Source organism: Canis aureus, chromosome 2, assembly GCF_053574225.1.
Source record: "Canis aureus isolate CA01 chromosome 2, VMU_Caureus_v.1.0, whole genome shotgun sequence".
NCBI lineage: Eukaryota > Metazoa > Chordata > Mammalia > Carnivora > Canidae > Canis > Canis aureus.
This window is the reverse complement of record NC_135612.1, coordinates 77,243,887-77,263,396: the sequence shown is the minus strand read 5'-3', so window position 1 is coordinate 77,263,396 and position 19,510 is coordinate 77,243,887. Positions and strand designations below refer to the sequence as shown.

Here is a 19,510-nt window from a genome sequence, read left to right as displayed (position 1 = left end):
AATGGACTAAAAGGGACTTCTTAGAGTAAAATGATGTTCTACATAATTATGTAAACTAAATTATATAACATGTAACCCTTGAATTTGTAGCAGACTCAAATTGCCACAAAGAAAAACTGTGAATTTCAATTTATACTATCTTTCAAAATCTCCTAAGTAAAGTTTACAGGCTAAATAAATAGCTAATGTGATTAAAATATACCAGAATGTTTGGTAATGAGGCCAGAGATCAAAACCAATCATATGAATTATGAACAGGAGAAAAAGTGGAGGGAGATGATCATTTGGATATATACAGAATTAAAACTGAAATTACATGAGCTATGATTTCAAGCATCAAGAAAAATAAGATGAGAAGAAAAATATATGCAGTCTATCCTCAGCCGTTGACATACTTAATTCTTTCTTAATGATCTGTATTTAGTCAGCTAACAACTTATGTTATTATACACTTAGTGTGTGTTCTTAAAATAATTAGAACACTTATTGAGCTAGATTCTATAGACAGAAAGCTTGAACCCAAACTTCAAGAAACTCAGGTTAGCTGTTTTGTGACTCAGTTCATTTCTTTCTTTCTTTCTTTCTTTCTTTCTTTCTTTCTTTCTTTCTTTCTTTCCTTCCTTCCTTCCTTCCTTCCTTCCTTCCTTCCTTCCTTCCTTCCTTCTTTCCTTCCTTCCTTCCTTCCTTCCTTTCTTTCTTTCTTTCTTTCTTTCTTTCTTTCTTTCTTTCTTTCTTTCTTTCTTTCTTTCTTTCTTTCTTTTTCTTTCTTTCTTTCTTTCTTTCTTTCTTTCTTTCTTTCTTTCTTTCTCTTTCTTTTTCCTTCCTTCCTTCCTTCCTTCCTTCCTTCCTTCCTTCCTTCCTTCCTTCCTTCTTCCTTCCTTCCTTCCTTCCTTCCTTCCTTCCTTCCTTCCTTCCTTCCTTCCTTTCTTTCTTTCTTTTCTTTTCTTTCTTTCTTTCTCTTTTTTTTTTTTTTTATGGGAGAGAGAGAGAGACAGAGAGCATGAGCAGGAAGGAGAGTCAGAGTGAGAGGGAAAAGCAGATTCCCTGCTAAGTAGCGAGCCTGATGTAGGCCTCCATCCCAAGGAACTCAAAATCATGACCTGAGCAGAAGGCAGATACTTAACCTACTGAGCCCCTCAGCTTTTTTTTTCTTTCCTAAGAAAAAAGGTGTAAATGTGTTAGATTTCTCACTATATCTTCCTCAAGCTAAGGCTTTTATGAGCTACTCCAAGGCTGTCTCTTTTATCCAAGCACCTTGTAAGCAAATGTCCTATTTTCCCTCATTAATAAGAGAATTTTTCCTATGTTTGCTTCTATGTTTTCATCTTACCTGAGTTTCCTGGTATCTTTTATATCAATGGCTTGTAACTAAATTGTTTTATATTAAAGACTCATATAAATTGCATCATTATTGAGGAAGTAATGGTATTTGCCTGAACTTTATGAATGCTGCATGCAGTATGATCATATTTTATAAACTAGGCTGTCCATAATTTTCATCTGAGGACATCACTGGAAAGAGGAGCTTGCTGAATAGACAATGTTTAGCAACCTGGAACACTTGATTTAATATGGAAGGTCTTCTCCAAATAATATTAGTGGAAGGAAATTTCTGCCATTAGTAGGAACTGTAATATTAATATTTACTAAGAAAATCTACTGCTCTATTTTCCACACACAAAATTACATGTAATGTGCCAAATAACCGAGCAATTTGATATTATGTTAATTTTCCACACGTGAAATGTGAGGCTAAGAAAGTTTGAAAAACATAGGAAGTTACAGAGATGACCCTTGCAGACCAGTTCATACATTTGACCATTTTAAACTAAAACAACATAAAATATTGGTGACAAATCTGACTCTCTTATTTGCCATATATTTACCTTCTAATTACATACATTATATGAAATTATATCACAGATTTCTTCCAATGGTTGTTTTTGTTCTCAGATGTACTGAATTACATTAATCCTATTTCTCTGTATATGGCATTCTGTTAAAGAGTGAATAACTTAATTAAAATTTATTGTAATATGATTCATATTTATGAACTTACTTCCCAGACAACTATGAAATTACAAGTTTGTTATATCTACCCATGTTCTCTTCCCTATTCCCTGAACCTACCACTTCCCCAAAGTTTTTTTCTGTTAGTTGATGTCATAATCCCTCTCTTATTTAAGTTTTTCAAGTTTCATTATACATATATTTGTCCAATAGACCATAAATTATGGATATGTTTTTTCCTATCAATGGGTATTTGAATTGTTTCCAGATGGCTGCCATTGCTTTAACTATAACGAACAGAACAATAGTATGAACATACTTTTCTTTGACTTTTGATTCAAATATGATAAAATTTATCTTGGTCTTACCAAGAAGTGCAATTGTTGAGTAATAGGAAATGTGGCTGTTCAACTTAAAAATGGTACTAGTTCATTTTCTAAACATTCTCTACTTCCCATCCCTCCAAAATGGATAAATAACCCTACTGATCCATATCTTTTCCAACATTTGGTATTGTCTTCTTTTAATTGCTTCTAATAGCAAGCATACAAAATGTTATTTCAAAAGAAACTTTGACGTGCAATTCTCTTATTACTAATGAAGTTTGGTTTTTCTTTAAATCTTCTTTGGCAACAGCTGTTTCTTCTTCTGTTAACTAACTGTTCATGACTATTTTTCATTTGTGTTATATTTTGTGTCATTGATTTTTAGGATTTTCTAATTCTTGGTATCAATTACTGGCATATACTACCAGCTTAAATATATAAAATATAAATATATAAATATCAAATAAATATAAGAGGCATATGTAATTTGTGTGCATATACATGTGTGTATCTGTGTGTGTGTGATAGTGGGGAGGCTAAGTAGGTCATTCCTATTGCATCATTGTGTGTAGTCTTTCTATGCTATCATTTTTACTGATCTTAAATATCTAAAATTACTCAGATAAATATGTTCTTTTACTTACAACCACTCTTAATTATAAATTTTCCCTCTCTATGTGTGACTATCATAAATAAATAAAAATTTAAAAAAATGTTTAGTTTAAAAAAAATAAAAAAATAAAATAAAAATAAATTTTCCCTCAGTCTAAATTTTTTTGCTATTAGTAGTAAGATACTTGCTAACCACTGATGTGATTGAAATAATGATTCAGAATTAGAGGGACCTTAGTATAATATTACAGAAGACCATTACTTTCTTATATGTTTATCAACTTCCATTTGCAATCAATGTTGCCTTCATTTCTGGTAGAGATCAAAATAGGTTTGCTGGCTAATGTCCTAGAATATATAAAACACATCAAGTTTGCATGGGTTAGCAAAGAGCATTTTCCTAAACTTAAGAAAAAGTAGCTACACCATATTCATATTTTTTTCTTATCTGACTAATATAATGTGAATTGTTCAAATTGTTTTATGAGTTTATAAGCCTTTGACCTTCTTATTACATTTTTATTATTACACCATCTCACACAATTATATTTCTATTGCCCTCCTGTCGACGATCTTCCTCACTCTGGTCATAAATCTTGTCTGTTGAATTCTTCCTGTTCCTGCTAACCTAGCACTGGAACTGATTCACAGATATTCATTTTCTTCTGAACGTTTATCAATACTTTTCAGATTCTGAGTCCTTTAATGAATTAAGATTTCCTTAAAATTCTATTTCTTTTTTTATCAAAATGATCAGTTTTCTAGTTCATTTTTCCCCTTCAATTTTCAACCTTAAAGATTTTATTATTTCTCTTTCTGATATTTTAATCAGACTGGAATGATTTCATTTTAGAGTAATCCATATTGAATATTGAAAAAGTGTAATATCCAATTTTCTATGAAGAAAGATTATTTTTGCATTTGAACAATTCCCTTTATTGCTTTACAGCACACGCTTAATACCTTGCCTTGTCGCAATTGCCAGTGACTTTTTTCTTTCTTCAATATATGTTTCCTTATAGAGATGCTGGAATTCTGTTTGGTTTTGTTTTTCTTTTCTTGGTTCAGTAGTTTTGCTTTAATTCTTATTGTTTCATCAGGAAAAACGTTTGGAATATTCAGTTCAGATTTTAGAAGCTATATTTTCTTTATCTTTATGGAAACCATTTATATACTATCCAGAGGGGGAAAAAGACACATTATTTTCTCTAGTCACCATAATCTGCAATTTGCAGTGGACATCTTATTTCTTCAAGGTTTAATGACTCCAGTTAAAATTGGTATAAAGCTATTTAATGGCTCTCTATATATCAAGAATCCTTGACAGACTGGGTTCAATTCACCTTTCCAACATTACCACCCCAAACATTTTCTCACACACTAGCTTCTTCTCCACAAATCAATTCAAATCACTGTCTCAGATTGAAATTGAACCTTTTTCCAAATGGGCCTATGAAATTCCAATAATAAATTTTATTTTTATAATTATTTCCATTAGTAACTAGTTCCTAAACACCCGGAAGTGTTCATCAACTTGTGCTCTGAGACTCCATCTTGGTGGTTGTTTTATCTTGCAATAAATTCTATAATATGCTCAATAGATTTTACTGTAACTAACATTTTACTTGACTGTCTTCCTAAGAGATTTCAAGTCATTTGCAAATGTAGACTCTCTGTTAATTATTGTGTTTTTCAAGGATATTGAATGATAGTTAGAATTTAATAGTGAGGTTGGGCTAGCAGAAAATCTCTGATAAACTCTTGAATAGTCTAATTCATGATCAAGCACTTCAATCTGGAAAATTTACCAACCTGCCTATAATATTTGATCTAGAATATTTTACTTGTCAGATTTATTACTGTATTTGTAGATTTAGCTGAGCTGTTCTTAGGAACAATAGATATTTGTCATGCAGTTCAAAGAGTATACTTTTATTGTTAACTTAATGGGCCTGCTGAAGCTTTTCTTCTTACTTGAAGATTTTACCAATTATTCCATAATCTTGCACTTTTTTCCCTAGTCTCTTTCTAATGATGTAGTTACAGTCAGAAGTGTCAATGCACATATTTGCCATGCACTAACCTTAATCTAATTATTTCTTTACTTGATTAAAAGGAAGGAAACCTTTTCATTCTACAAAACAAGCAGCAAACCTTGTTAATTCTCTGTTAATACTCTACTGTTCATTCTTTTCTTAATATTTTTAGGACTATGTGAGTTGGCAATTGAGTAGAAAAGGGCTAATTATTAAATATAGAATATAAACCTATTATTCAGTCCCTCTATTTGTATTTCCCCATAACATACAAGATGATTGAGAAATATATTTGACTTAGAAGGGCATTTTCGAAAAAGTAGGAGGAAGATTTAGCAAGGTAAAATTTGGTGAAGGTCAAATTCTACACAATGTTCTGCAAATGTATCCCAATTTGTTTTGATGGATTGCACTTGACAATTAATTAGGACCTTATGAATAAACATTGAAAGGTAGATTTCATTAAAGAAAACATGGTTCAGCCCTAAAAGCTCTATGCCTTTAGAATAATAATACTAATTGCAACAGTTTTCAAACACTTAACTCAAAGTATTTCACATTCTATTTAGATTTCCTTAGGATAGTTTTAGGTCACGTTTTAACTGAAGGATGTATTCCTTCAATCTAGTTTCTCTAGTTTTGGTTTATCTATCTTCAATAATATTTTCCATTAATCTCCCTCCATATTTTACTCCCACAGTTATCTTAAATTCACTATCACCAATAACTATACTATATCTAAAGTTTTAACTTTAATCATTACACCACTAAAAGACTACATCTTACGCATTTGTACTCTAGGATCCCTCATTCCAATATTTTAAAAATCTTTTCAAGACCTCCAATTCATTAACCTTACTACTTTGATAAAAACAACAAAAACCATGATGACTTCTCTTAAAATCTGTAAGTACATGAATTGCAAAATTACAATGAGGAGCAAGGTATTAAAACAGTTGGCCTGTGATTGTTTTACTTCTTCAGTAAGCATGACAAACTCCTTTGGGGCAAGGAAAGAAAAGAGAACACGGATCTAGGCTACTGTCCTTGTCAACTACACTCTCAGGCAAATACAGTAATGATATTTATTAGAAGGAAGACTGTAATTATAGGATGATCCTTGCCTAGAGGGTATCTTTTACTAAATAAACCTCTAGAGAGCTGTCATCAATGTCTCAGATTTCTAATTTTTCTGACTCTTTAAAGTAACTAAATACTGGAAATTATTAGCAAATCCTGATCTCTATTTCATGTAATTCTGCTTATATGGATCCTGTGACAAACTCATTAAAGTGAAGGAAGATTCTTGCAAAACATTGAGTGTATGAGCCAAATCATACTTTATTACTTTCCAATACAACATTTTGTACCTTTTCTTCCATCTTTAAACTTCTAACCCAAGAAAGAAAGCTGAAGACCTCACTTTACACTTATGTAAGAACAGGGATTTGGTCAATGGGGGTTCCATAATCCTCCACATTCAAATTTACCAACCCAAATACAACTGGACTTACACTTTCTCTTTTTCCTCTTCTTAAAATGAATAATGCATTTTTGAACCTGTCTAAAGCTAACTTCTCTATGTGCTCTAAATTTAAAGTACTCTAATCACTTAAAATTTTTATCCAACACTCTCTCTCAACTGTATTATCAAATTAATTCTTTCAGCATGGTCATTTTCATAGGCTAACAACATGTTTTGTTTTTTTTTTTATTTTATTTTCAACATGTTCTTACACTTACTATATAACCTATCTTTATTTACTACTAAACCAGGTCTCTGCTCCTGTTCCAGAACATTCACTGAAAAAGTTGTCCCAACCAACTTCCTCTATCTTGCATCTCCAGGTATCCCTTAATCCAGAGCAATCAGACCTCTTATCACACTGCTCCACATGACTCACTGAAATCCATATTGCATACTATCCCCTCTGTTCTCATTGTGCTTAACCATTTAATAGCTTATCATACAGGTGATCTTTCAATGTCTCTTTGAAAAACTTGTTTCCTTTTGCTTTTTGTGACAATATAATCTGTCTTCCGCTGTTCCTTCTCTGTTTCTTTTACTGAATAATTTTTCAGCCTACTCTTAAATTTTGGAGTATCCCAAAGTGTATGCCTGTGCCCACTTCTTTTCGACACTTCTTCCTGAAGATCCTTTCATTTTGTGTAGTCAATAAAATTAACAATATAGACACAAAAATGATTTTACTACTAAACTCTACACTTATGTTTCAATGACCAATTCATTTCCACCTGAATATCTATAAAGGTATTATATATTTAACTTGTCCAAAGCAAATTATTGTGGTTGATTTCCAAAGGGTTCCTCTTCCTTCCCATTATCTGTACCAGTATTTATTCAATTGCTCAAGCTGACATCTTGATTCCTCACTCTCTCTCACCAAGACCTTTGCTCTTGTTGTTCTTTCTGCTTTGAAGGCTGACCCTGTCTCAACCCTTGCCTTAGACTGACTAACAATGCCTGCTCATTGTTTTTTTTTTTTCTCATTTCATGTGTTACCTCTGTTGAGTGCTTTTTACTGATACCACTATTTACCATAGGCCTCATTTCTCAAGTTACAATTTTAAATTATCTCATTTTACTTTCTTAAGAGAATTAATCATTGTTGAAATTATCATTGTTGAATAAATTAACATGGATGTTTCTCTCTTCTTACTAGAAGCTGAGAAACCTCAGAGAAGATGCCTTGTCTGTTTTGTTCAGGGATATGTTTTGCACATATTCAGCATATAAAAATGACTTTGGAATGAATTGATACCTTACCAGAAAATCTAAGTCCGATTCACAGCTCTACCAATCAGTAGGTTTGTGAATTTTTACACATTACTGAGCCACTCTGACCTTGCTTCCTCAACTGTCATAAAATGCAAACACAACATCTCACATCTAAAAAAATGCACATATTTTCATGCCCTTCCCATTCCCTTTAGGCAAAGTGTGAATAATTTAAAACGCCTGTTTGAAATATGGTTATAGATAATCTAGACTATTCGTTTACATCTAGAGATCTTATACAAGACACTGTTATAAGTGCTTTCCACACATTAATATATTAATGTGTGGAAATATATATAATATATTACATATATATATATATAATATAATAATATATATATTCTTCACAGTAGCTCCATGCTGTGCATGGAGCCTGATGTGGGTCTCAATCCCATGACATTGAGATCATGACCTCAACCAAAACCAAGAGTTGGATGCTTAACTATCCAAGTGCCCCTGTTTTAGGGTCACTTATTTGCAAAGGAAAGAAGACAGGTGATAAAAATAATAAAATTTCCAGTACTGTGATCAAAAGTCACCTGACCAGGTCTTCTTTAGAAGTTGTATTATTATTTAAATGTTCTTGTCATTGAACTATACTTCATTTTATTACATGAGATGAAATAAAGTGGTGCCAAAACTTAGTCACAACATCCAATTATGTGAAGCATTCCTTTTTTAAAGTTTATTAAACTACTTTAGACTGCTTTTTGGTGTCAACTAAAAGCTTTTTAAAACACCAAATTATTTTTGTTCTTATTGAAACAAAATAATACCTAAATTGCCTAAGCAGTTTTATAGACATAACTAAATGTGCAAAGGCTTTCCTGGGGTTGTAACTGTGGGATTCCCATTACAGTCAGCGGGGATCATTGACTTTAACGGGAATCATGTGGCGAGAGCCTCATGCAACACTTCACAAAATGTGAATTAGGGCTTTTTGATTAAAAAAAAAAAGGAGTCATATTGTACTTTTAAAAATATGCTGGGATTCTTTGTACCTTTATGCATTCATTTCATGGATTTTTATCATTTTTAAACAAATTTTAGGTGAAGGAAAATATAAAACAATTGATTTTGTCCTTTTTACAAAATAAGTGTATGTCTTTATATACAATGAGGACAGCAGTGTAGTAAATTCAATTCCTATTGAAACTGATTGATATCTTGTCAAAACCAAAACAAAACACAATAGCATATCTTCCTTCATGAAAGTCTTCCAATAGAATAAAATAAACAAAAAATGTAATACAACTTTTATGAAACTAAGATGCACGTAAAATATATAAATGATGAGATTATGCTAAATCAGAACATCACACACACACACACACACACACACCTCACAAACCTTGCAAAATGTTTCAGAGCTAATTGATTTATCACCAAATGATCCAACTTATATGCACACACTTATGCAATGCACACACTCAGCTCTTTGGTAATTGTCTTAACTCTTAGAGAAACTTTGTGAGAAGGGTGTTCGTATCCCTGATGCATGGAAGAAACTGAAGAAGTTTCATAAGTATTTTAATGTTACACAGCGTCTTCAGTTGTGTTCCCCAGAAACAGACTCAGATGAAGACTACTGTGCCAGAGTTTACCAAGAAAATAGTCACAGGGAGAATCAGAATCTGTGCAGAAGAAACAAGGATGGGAGGGAATATGTCTAGTAAGAGAAGAGATCTCAGGCAAAGTCTCACAAAGGAAGGATTCAATCTGATTTTTCCCTTCCCTCTAGTCATTCCTTTGGGGAATGTAGAGATATGAATACCAAGGAACGTCAGGATTTCCCTGTGAATGAGCAAAGTAGTCTCAAGTTGCTTAAGAGCTGCAATCTTCCTGTTAGAATCAGAAAGCACACTGAAGTGTGTGTTGGGGGAAGAGAGTGACAGAAGATGGTAATAAGGGATCTAGGAAGATATGATCAGAATAATAACAACTGTCAGCTAGGCATAGCCAATAAGTACCAAAACCAAGTTCTAAACCCAGGCATTCCATTCCCAGAGCCCAAATTCTAAACAAAATGAAAAAAGAAGAAAAAACTAAAACTATTTAACCATCCTTATTTTATTTTTTTAAAGATTTTATTTATTTATTTGAGAGAGAAAGAGAGATAGAGAGAGCACAAAGAGGGGGTCTTTATGATTCTTTTGATTATTCATGTGCTAACAACACACTTTTACTAATGTCTTACAATAAGTTTTTACATCAGGTAGAGTTACTTATTCCCATTTTTCCCAAAAAAGATTAGAGTCAATTCCTTTCCAATTCTATATACCTTCACATAAAAATATCCATGAGATATTGTGGTCTGTTTCTTCTCTTGTGTGGTTTTTTTTTCCTTTTTTTTTTTAAAGATTTTATTTATTTATTCATGAGAGACACAGAGAGAGAGAGAGAGAGAGAGAGGCAGAGACACAGTTAGAGGCAGAAGCAGACTCCATGCAGGGAACCCGATGCAGGACTCTATCCCGGGTCTCCAGGATCACGTTCTGCGCCAAAGGCAGGTGCTAAACCGTTGAGCCACCCTGGGATCCCCTTCTCTTGTGTTTTATTTATGTCATTTTGTCTTCTTAAATGCCTGGAATTTTTTATGGTATGCCAGATAATGAGTTTGCACAAAACTCTTTAATAAGTAATTTCATATTTAGGATAAGTTTCTCTTTTGCCAATAAGAATTTTGTATCTTGGGACCTCTGGGTGGCTCAATGGTTGGGCATCTGCCTACAGTTCAGGGTGTGATCCCAGGGTCCAGGATCGAGTCCCGCATTGGGCTCCTCTTGTGGGGAGCTTGCTTCTCATTCTGCCTATGTATCTGCCTCTCTCTCTCTCTCCGTGTGTCTCTCATGAATAAATAAGTAAAATTTTAAAAACAAACAAAAACAAATAATTTTATGTCTTGTGTTTATGGATTTCCCTTATCCCAGCACTTCAGAATCTCAATCCAGAGTGGCAGGTTTCACTGAGCTCCCCCAGCAAAAGCCTACCTTTCTGGGCCTTTGTCTGTCCCTGGTATCTTGACCAGTAACTTCAATATAGTCTTATTTCTTACATTTTTTTGAATCATTGAGAAAAACAGTGGTGTTAGACCAATTATCTACCTATTGAGGAAGGAAAGAAAATAATTAAAAAGATGTTATTTCATTCTTCGACATTTATTTCAAGTGGAGCATAGATTTAAATTCAATTAAACAAAAAAATAAATACATTCAATTAGACAAATCAAACCTAAAATATTTTAGAAAAATATGAGTGATATGAAGTTGTAATTTTTTAAAAAATCAAGTATTTATAAATTTCACTAGATAAAAATTAAAATCTTTCATATGATTTGAATGTAACAAACTAATTTAAGTTAAAAATGGCTGGAGAAAATATTTGCAATACATTTTAAAAAATATAACAATACCAGCACCCAAGAAGGCCCCCATTTGCTCACTCAATCTATTCCTTTGTCTCCTAAAGAAACTGTGATTCTAGCTTATATCATAGATTAGTTTTGCATGTTTTTTTATATTTACATACATAGACTCCTACAACATATATATTTTTTTCATCTAGCTTCTTTGGTTCAACATGTGAAATCCATTCAGGTTGTGCATAGCTGTCATTTGTCTATTATCATTTCTTCCTGGACGGATATTTGGTTGAATCTGCTAATAAAACTTCTGGTGTTTAACTGATGAATATAAACTAACTGATACCGTGGTAAAGTCAATCATTAAAAGATCCCCCAAGTTTAGAGTTTTCAGAGCAGGAAATACCTGTGAAATGGTTTCCTCCTTGCAAAGTATATATTGCTAAAGAAAAAGAAAAGATATTTTAACGAATAATTTGCCAACATGATATTGAGAATTCTACCTCTGTGATAGAGTAAGCTGGAAAATAATTATCATTTCACCTTAAATAACTTACAAACTATACAAAAAATACAAAACTACGGTTCTAAGACCCTGGACAATAGGTAATAAAAGGACATTAAATCCTAAGAGAAGGGAAACAAATGAGATCAGCCATATAATTGGCAAAGCTAACTGCTTCGAGTTTCCAGGTTATAGTGTAGGGAGTAGGAACACGTCAAGAGACCAGAGGTTCTGCGAAGTTGAGAACCCAAGATGTAGAGCTCATGTAAATCCAGATATCTAGAAGTGGTATGGAGCACCGGAGGCAAGACAGCTGCAGAGAGAGCCCTGGAAATCCACGGAGTTCCTCAAGTATTTGAATACCGAAGAGCTCTGAAACGTGAACAGCATGAAAAGAAACAATAAAGTCAGGGAAAGAACCCCTAACGTGGATCAGGTAAAAAAAAAATCTAAAGAGCTTATGGACGGCTGTAAATACACCAGGTACATAGTAGTCAGAGTGGAAAGATCTCTAACACAAGATGCAAGCAAAGTCCTCAGAAGACTATTGCCTCAGGAGTAGCCACAGATTTTGTCTGATCTGAAAACAGCTTAGAAGCCAACTTCTAAAGGATCAAAGCCTTTTCGAGTAACATAGCTGAATTCCAGAAGAGTCCAATAATATTTAAAAGAATATCAAGTGTTCAGCATTAAATAATGTAGAATGCACTAGATCTGGTTCCAATTGAGAAAAAAAAAATAGCACACAAGCAAAGTAGTAAGAATAGTCAACCCATAATAAGGAAATTAACCAGGCAATAGAAACAGATTTTGGAAAGATTAAGATTTTAGAAGTAGAGGCCAAAGACATTAAAAGAGCTGTTAAAAGGACACTACCTATATTCGGGAAAGTGGAGGAAAACATTAGCTTGTTAAAGAGAAAAAGAAAGATCTAAAAATATACAAATTAATCTTCTGGAGCCAAAAAGATATTTTTATGAATATCAATATCAATAAAACCCATATGAAAAATATGTTTATTACAGTACTTTTTTAATTGAAAAGACCATGCCATGTGTAATCAAGGAAACGCAAAGTAATGCAGTGAGATATTACTACAAATTACTACAAATCTTGAAGAATGGCCAAAATCCAAAATGCTAGTGAAACAGGAACACTCATTTATTGCTAACAGGATTATAAACAATGTAGCCACTTCCAAAGACAGTTTGGCAGTTTTTTACAAAACTAAACATACTCAGCAATTCTACTCCTTGGTATTTACCCAAAGGAGTTAAAAATTTATGTCCGCACAAAAACCTGGCCACAGATGTTTATGGCAACTTAATGTATTATTTCCAAAACTTAGAAGCAACCAATATGTTGTTCAGTAGGTAAAAAAATAAACTGTGGTACATTCAAACAATGGGGTATTATTCAGTGCTAAAAAGAAATAAAATATTCCTATTGTTCTTCTGATATAATTTTGAATTATCTCTCATTACTTATGTGATTATAATTTTGACTAAATGGGAACTTTTTTTTTTTAAATTTTTATTTATTTATGATAGTCACACAGAGAGAGAGAGAGAGGCAGAGACATAGGCAGAGGGAGAAGCAGGCTCCATGCACCGGCAGCCCCACGTGGGATTCGATCCCGGGTCTCCAGGATCGCGCCCTGGGCCAAAGGCAGGCGCCAAAACGCTGCGCCACCCAGGGATCCCCTAAATGGGAACTTTATAGAATTATAATTCTTTTTTTAATAAAGTTTGTGTAAACACTTTAATATGTTAATTAGTATTATTTTATGGTTCTGAATAATGTAGTTCATTATGATCTAGTTATAGCTGAGATTGTTTTCACTTCTTTTTATTTGACAAATTATTGCTCCCAATCAAACCTTTCCACTTTCTCTTCTCTCTTACATGAGTAACTTCTGCTCTCTCTTTAGATATAGGCTCAATATCAATTGATCAATTACAATTAATTTTTTGCTTTCTGACAGAGTCTAGTTAATTTTTTCCTTCATGTCACTTATCTTGGCCTAGAAATATTAGAATACTTGTTTCATCATCTCATGTCTCAGGCTTTCAGGTTCATAAAGGCAGGCATCCTTTTCATTTCATCTAGTACTCTATATCTAGTACCTAGTATTATGTCTGGAACATAATAGGGATTTTATAAATATTTGTTGAATGAGTGAATAACTAAGCCTGTATCTCCCACTTCCATTCACCTATTTTGTCCATCCCCCCCCCCCCAAGCTCCTTCCCTCTGGCAACCATTTATGGAATTCAAAAAAATAAACAAAAAAACCCAAATGGATAAACAAACAAAAAACAGAATCAGATCTATAAATACAGAGAATAGTGTGGTAATTTTCTATTCTGTGCTTGAAGTTCAACTTCCCCCTTCCTTAGGTACCTTAAGCACTTTGCATTGTTCCTTAAAGGCAAAAAGTTAGCAGGACTACTTTTACTACCTCTAGTTCCTGTCCATGACCTTATATTTTGAATCAGCACTGTTGCCTTAACAGAATCATTCAAGGTCTTTGGCTGCTACTCTAATTTCTAGCACTTTGACTGAATAGTCCATTAACCTACTTTTTTTCTGAGCTCTTCCCTGGTCTCCAATGAAGGTTTCTTCTAATATTTACTCTAGTGTTTTGGACTTAATTCCTTCACCAGAATGGGAAAATGATATGAATATACATATAAACACATGGATGAACTAGGCATAGACTCTGTACATTCAAAGAGATTAAGCAAAATAAATAAACATTATAAGCTTACTTTCAATGCAAGATGTACATTTGCCTCCCCTTCCTCCATAGTCTCTCATTTCTTATTCTTCTGTAGATGGGAAAGTCATTTCATTCTTGTATCTCAGGACATAAAACAGTTTTCTATGTGTATTTAAAAAGATTATAAGACTATGATTAGCAGTTATACCCACCACACTTTAACCATACTAAGATTTACCATAGGTGGGTAGTGGAACCTAAGATACTGCACTTTAAACTATCTGTCTCTACTCTCATCTCTACAATTGAATGGATCCAAAATGGATGTCTCAGGTCAAGGTAGCCATCCGCAGGCTAGCCAGAGACCTATAAGATGACTGATGGGAGTACCTTGCCCAGTTGTGGTCATATTGAATAATGAATAACAACTTTAAATTGATTTTCCCACTTTGGGAAGATTGAAAGTGAACAAAGCAATTATCGTTCATTATTTTTTTCCTAAAAAAGGTGAAATAGAAATAATACTTGTATTTCTTCACTATCATGAGTACAATATTCCTTAAACATTTTTCTTTATAAAAATCTAATTAAATTTGCAAATTCTAGATGCATATATAAGTAATTCTTATTCAGTTGGTTCTTGGTTCTAGGAATCTACATACTGGGGAAGCATCCCTGGATGTTCGTGTCAGACATTTGAGAAACACTGCTAAAACTTAAACAGTAGGTTTACAATAAGGCTGTGCACTGAATGTTAGAAATAGATAAGCTAGAGTTGGTCCCACAAGTGGCAGCACAGTCCAGCACAGGCAAAGCTATGTCCCATGGGGCTTGCACACCGGGAGCAGGAACGATGATCAGAATCATGGTAACAGCAATAGCAGAAAGAGGCATAAGGATGAGGAAGAAATTGATGCCATGTCACTTATTATGTCAACAGGATGACAATAAAATTACTACTTTTTTTAATTTTTATTTATTTATGATAGTCACAGAGAGAGAGAGGCAGAGACACAGGCAGAGGGAGAAGCAGGCTCCATGCACCGGAGGCCGATGTGGGATTCGATCCCGGGTCTCCAGGATTGTGCCCTGGGCCAAAGGCAGGCACCAAACCGCTGCCACCTAGGGATCCCTAAAATTACTATTATTGACATTATTATAATGTCAAGAGGATAACTTCTTTACCTCCTTCATGAGGCTCACTGTGAATGGGGTCCCATGCCACTATCAGGACCCTGACCAGAATGGCAAGAAAATCCAGTGAAAGAATACCAGGAAAGTATACACAATATCTCTGTGCTTTCATCAGCCAACCATTTCTACAGTAAAAATAAATAAATAAGTAAATAAACATTTTTAAAGTTCTGCTTACAGTGAGTTATTGACTTCATTTCTTATACCCAAAAATTGCAAAAGGTTCCCTGATACCAATAATACAATCTTACGGAATACTAAGTTCAAGCCTAAAACAGCTGTAGTAGAAATTTTTAAAGCATTATTATTTACTGTTATTTAAATACAAGCCAAGAAAGGATGCGATATAGTAGTATTCATGAGGACAGCAAATGGTTGCATTAAGTTTACTGTTGAAGAGTCTTGGAAAACATAGCAGGAATTTGATATAGAAGTGCCCGAAGCCATCACTTTGGAAATGCTTTAACAGTTTGGAGAGTTAATTGGAAAAAGTCAATTTTGGTTTTACTCAATATAAGTTGAAGTTTATGGTTATCCTTTCAGATTTGTGTTCTTGGTTGTATCAATTTGTTAGATTTGTAACTAATATATATCATATAGATTTACACATTGTTTATGAAAATTAAAATAGAGAAAACTAATGTCTCATTACAATGTTAGTTGAATTTGAGCTTCAGTATAATAAAGATTCTGAATTTGAGTATCAGTATAACAATACTCCACAGGTAGGCCAAATGATAATATCCTAATACTAAAGCAAATAAGAGATGGTTAATTTCCCCAATGATGCTCCATTTAGCTACACAAAAAGCTTGAAGGCTAGAATTCTACTCCTGTCTCATGTGGTTGCAATGGAGTTTTCTCAGATGCTTGAAAAACTTCAATGATTTGTGGTTTAAAAAATAACATGTACTATTTCAAAAAGGAATTAGATAATTGCCAAAAATAAAAATTGCCCAGAGCTAGGAAGAAAGAGAGCCTCCTGTTTTAAATTTGACATTCTTAGAAGCTTTATGAGGCTTTCTCAGGAGTCTTCATGGCCATCAGCAATTCATGTCTCCATTGTGCTGCTCTAACTTGTTGAAAAGAATGATTTAGATGGATTCCAATATTAATTTAAGACTTAAACTATCCGGGATATAGTGTATTTTAAAGAATAAGACTTTCACAAACTACTGGCCTTTTTTGAAGATGAGAAATATGAATAGGTAAGACTATACTTGAAAAATGTTCTTATGTGACTGTGAAAGGATACTGAGTAAAGAAGGTGATAACACAGGAGATTCCTAGTGGACACATGGTTGGTTAAACATTTTAAGGCAGGCAATGACAGAAGCTTAAGATGGAACAACCTGTCTGTAGTACAGAAAAGGAGCCAGAATAAAATGGGCCAAGATAATATCAGCAAGAAAAGGACAATGAAGAGGTTGGCAACAGAATCAGAAGGAAACAGGAAAAGTACAAAATCAAAAATAAAAATGTAGAAAAGTACCCATGCCATTATCCTGTAAAACAGGAGCTGCAGAATCAGGGAGATGAGGTTATTGAGGGTGAAGCTGCAGGAAACAAAGTTGAAGTTGATATGGAGAGCTTGGTTTTTGTCTCCCAGACTTGAAGAATGAATCTCACAGACAACAGTGAGTGAGCAAAGCAAAAGAAGTTTATTAAGCAGAGATCCAGAGAAAGGTCTCAGAAGCGAGAGGGGTCCCAACAGGGTGGCCATTGAGGGCTTTTAATGGCAGTCTTTTATTGAGAACCGCCAGGGAGCCCATGGCCTTGAGATTCTTGTGCAATCTTGGTTTTAGCAGGGTCTATTGATAACACTTTAATGACATATTTCTTTGTGGTCTGATGAGTTTCTGTTATTACTTCTAAGCCATTAAAGGGAGATACTCCTTAACATTTTGGAGCTAGGGAGCCAGGTTTATTTTTCTGTTTTTACAAACTTTTGTCTGTTTTCTTGGGATGGGTAAGAACCTGACTCTAGGCCTTTCGGTGTCCTTGGGGTTTATATGAGCCCACAGATTTCTGGAAGTCTTTCCCTTATCTCTCCCTGCCTAGTCCCATCTTCTCCTAACTCAGTCCTACATCAAAGTGAACTTACTTGTAAGGCAAGGTGATGATTTTGAAGAAGAGAGATTCCCCAGGAGAAAGTGATGGTAATAGCAGACGACATAGTACCAGATGAAAACAAACCAAAGATCATGCAACAAAATGGCAAGAAGTACAAGGCATACACGGGAAGCATACAAGGGAAGGAGAGGGCTTTACTGAAAATCAAATCTAAGAAAACTCACCCTGTTTACTGTCTGCACTGTCCTAAGAATGAATAAAAATGGTGGTGGCTATAAATCACAAAGGGACAGATTAATATTTAGGCTGTATAAAGTATATAAAGAAGAGATAAAGCTGAAGTTTTCTTCAGGAAAATATGGAAATTGTTGGTATAGAAAATCATAGTGGGATATAAAGATAGGGAGACCAGGGTGAGAATGAGCATTTTGAAGATAGCTTTCAAAAGGAAGAATTGTAGTTATATGCACTTCAAAATGTTTCTCTTTGGGATGTGTATAATAATCTAGAGATCATGCAGAACTGATGTGCAGGAAGGTACTAGTTTCTTTAGCACATATGTTTATACCAAATAAGTTAGGCAGGGGAGGTGTCCTGGTGAAATTTGAAAAATGCTTAAGACTTTAAAAGCTTTTCTTTTTCTTTTTCTTTTTCTTGTTTTTTTTTTTTTAAGATTGTATTTACTTATTCATGAGAGACACAGAGAGAGAGAGAGAGAGGCAGAGACACAGGCAGAGGGAGAAGCAGGCTCCATGCAGGGAGCCCGATGCTGGACTCAATCCCAGGACCCTGGGATCTCACCCTGAGTGGAAGGCAGACGCTCAACCACTGAGCCATCCAGGTGCCCCGTAAAAGTTTTTCAAGTGTAGTATGACACGTTTGTTTGATCTTCACATGATGAAAAATCCTTTTTTTTTTTTTTAATGTGTTTAGAAATGTGGCCTGTGTTATCTGATTTAAGTTACGGTTCAAAAATAATAACTAATGGATCCAATAAAGAAAGATGCAAATTAAAAGTAATCTACAAATGAGCAACTTTCCATTCTGTTTTGTTTTAGCAAAAATTAAGATAAAATAATACTTCAACTATTATTAGTTGAGTAACATCTGCTCAAATTTTAATTTCTTCATAAGCTCTCTCATTTATTTGATTTGTATTTTGAGGAATCTTTATAACAACAATATGTATTACAGCTCCATTTACAGTTTTACATTTTTTAAAGCCTATCATGGTCATAAGTTAACAATCTCTCATACTTTACACAATTTGGAGAGCCACATTTTGGAATTCACCTTTTTTTTTTTTTAATTACAGAAATCATGAAAGTAACTCTTAACAAAGTCAAAAACTCTCTGCAAATCAAAGCAAGATCTAATTCTGTTGATAAGTTACACATAAATGACTATGGGAAAATGTTATCTGATGCTGATTGCTTATAAGTTATTATATGTTTTTTTATTAAATGTACACTGTAAAAGCTGAAATATACTATTAGTTTTTTGTGTATGCCTCTTTCAGAAACTGTGTTAAGGAAAAAAATACAACATACAAAAGAACTATTTTGGCTTTCATTTTTAACTGCTATAAAAAAATAGATATTTGCTTTGGTTTATATATACTGGAATCTTTTGCTTGAAAAGAAAGAATATAAGTAGAAAAATCAATTATAATATTTTCCCGATTGAAACATTTATAACATGTATTAAGGAAATGTTCTTAGAGAAACAGAACCAGTAGTATGTATATGTATATAAAGAAATTCATTACAAGGAGCTGGCACCTGTGACCATGGAGGCCAAGTCCCAGTATCTGCTGGGTGAATTGTTACGTAGCAGATCATAGAAAACCACTGGCTTCATTTCTGTCCTGG

The 19,510-nt window shown here is 33.8% G+C and overlaps 1 protein-coding gene across 15 annotated transcripts in view; it reads right to left on the bottom strand.

Moving 5' to 3' along the window:
* The window catches only part of LOC144302548 (uncharacterized), a 236,493-nt gene that overhangs the window by 102,861 nt on the left and 114,122 nt on the right, over positions 1 to 19,510 (bottom strand). For 7 of the 15 annotated variants that reach the window (XR_013369541.1, XR_013369543.1, XR_013369542.1 and 4 more), the window contains one exon: positions 14,422 to 14,534. The exons of the other annotated variants lie outside the window; for them this stretch is intronic. The gene's annotated coding sequence lies outside the window, so the exon portion shown is untranslated. The remainder of the gene's footprint in view (positions 1 to 14,421; positions 14,535 to 19,510) is intronic. 15 annotated transcript variants of the gene reach the window in all.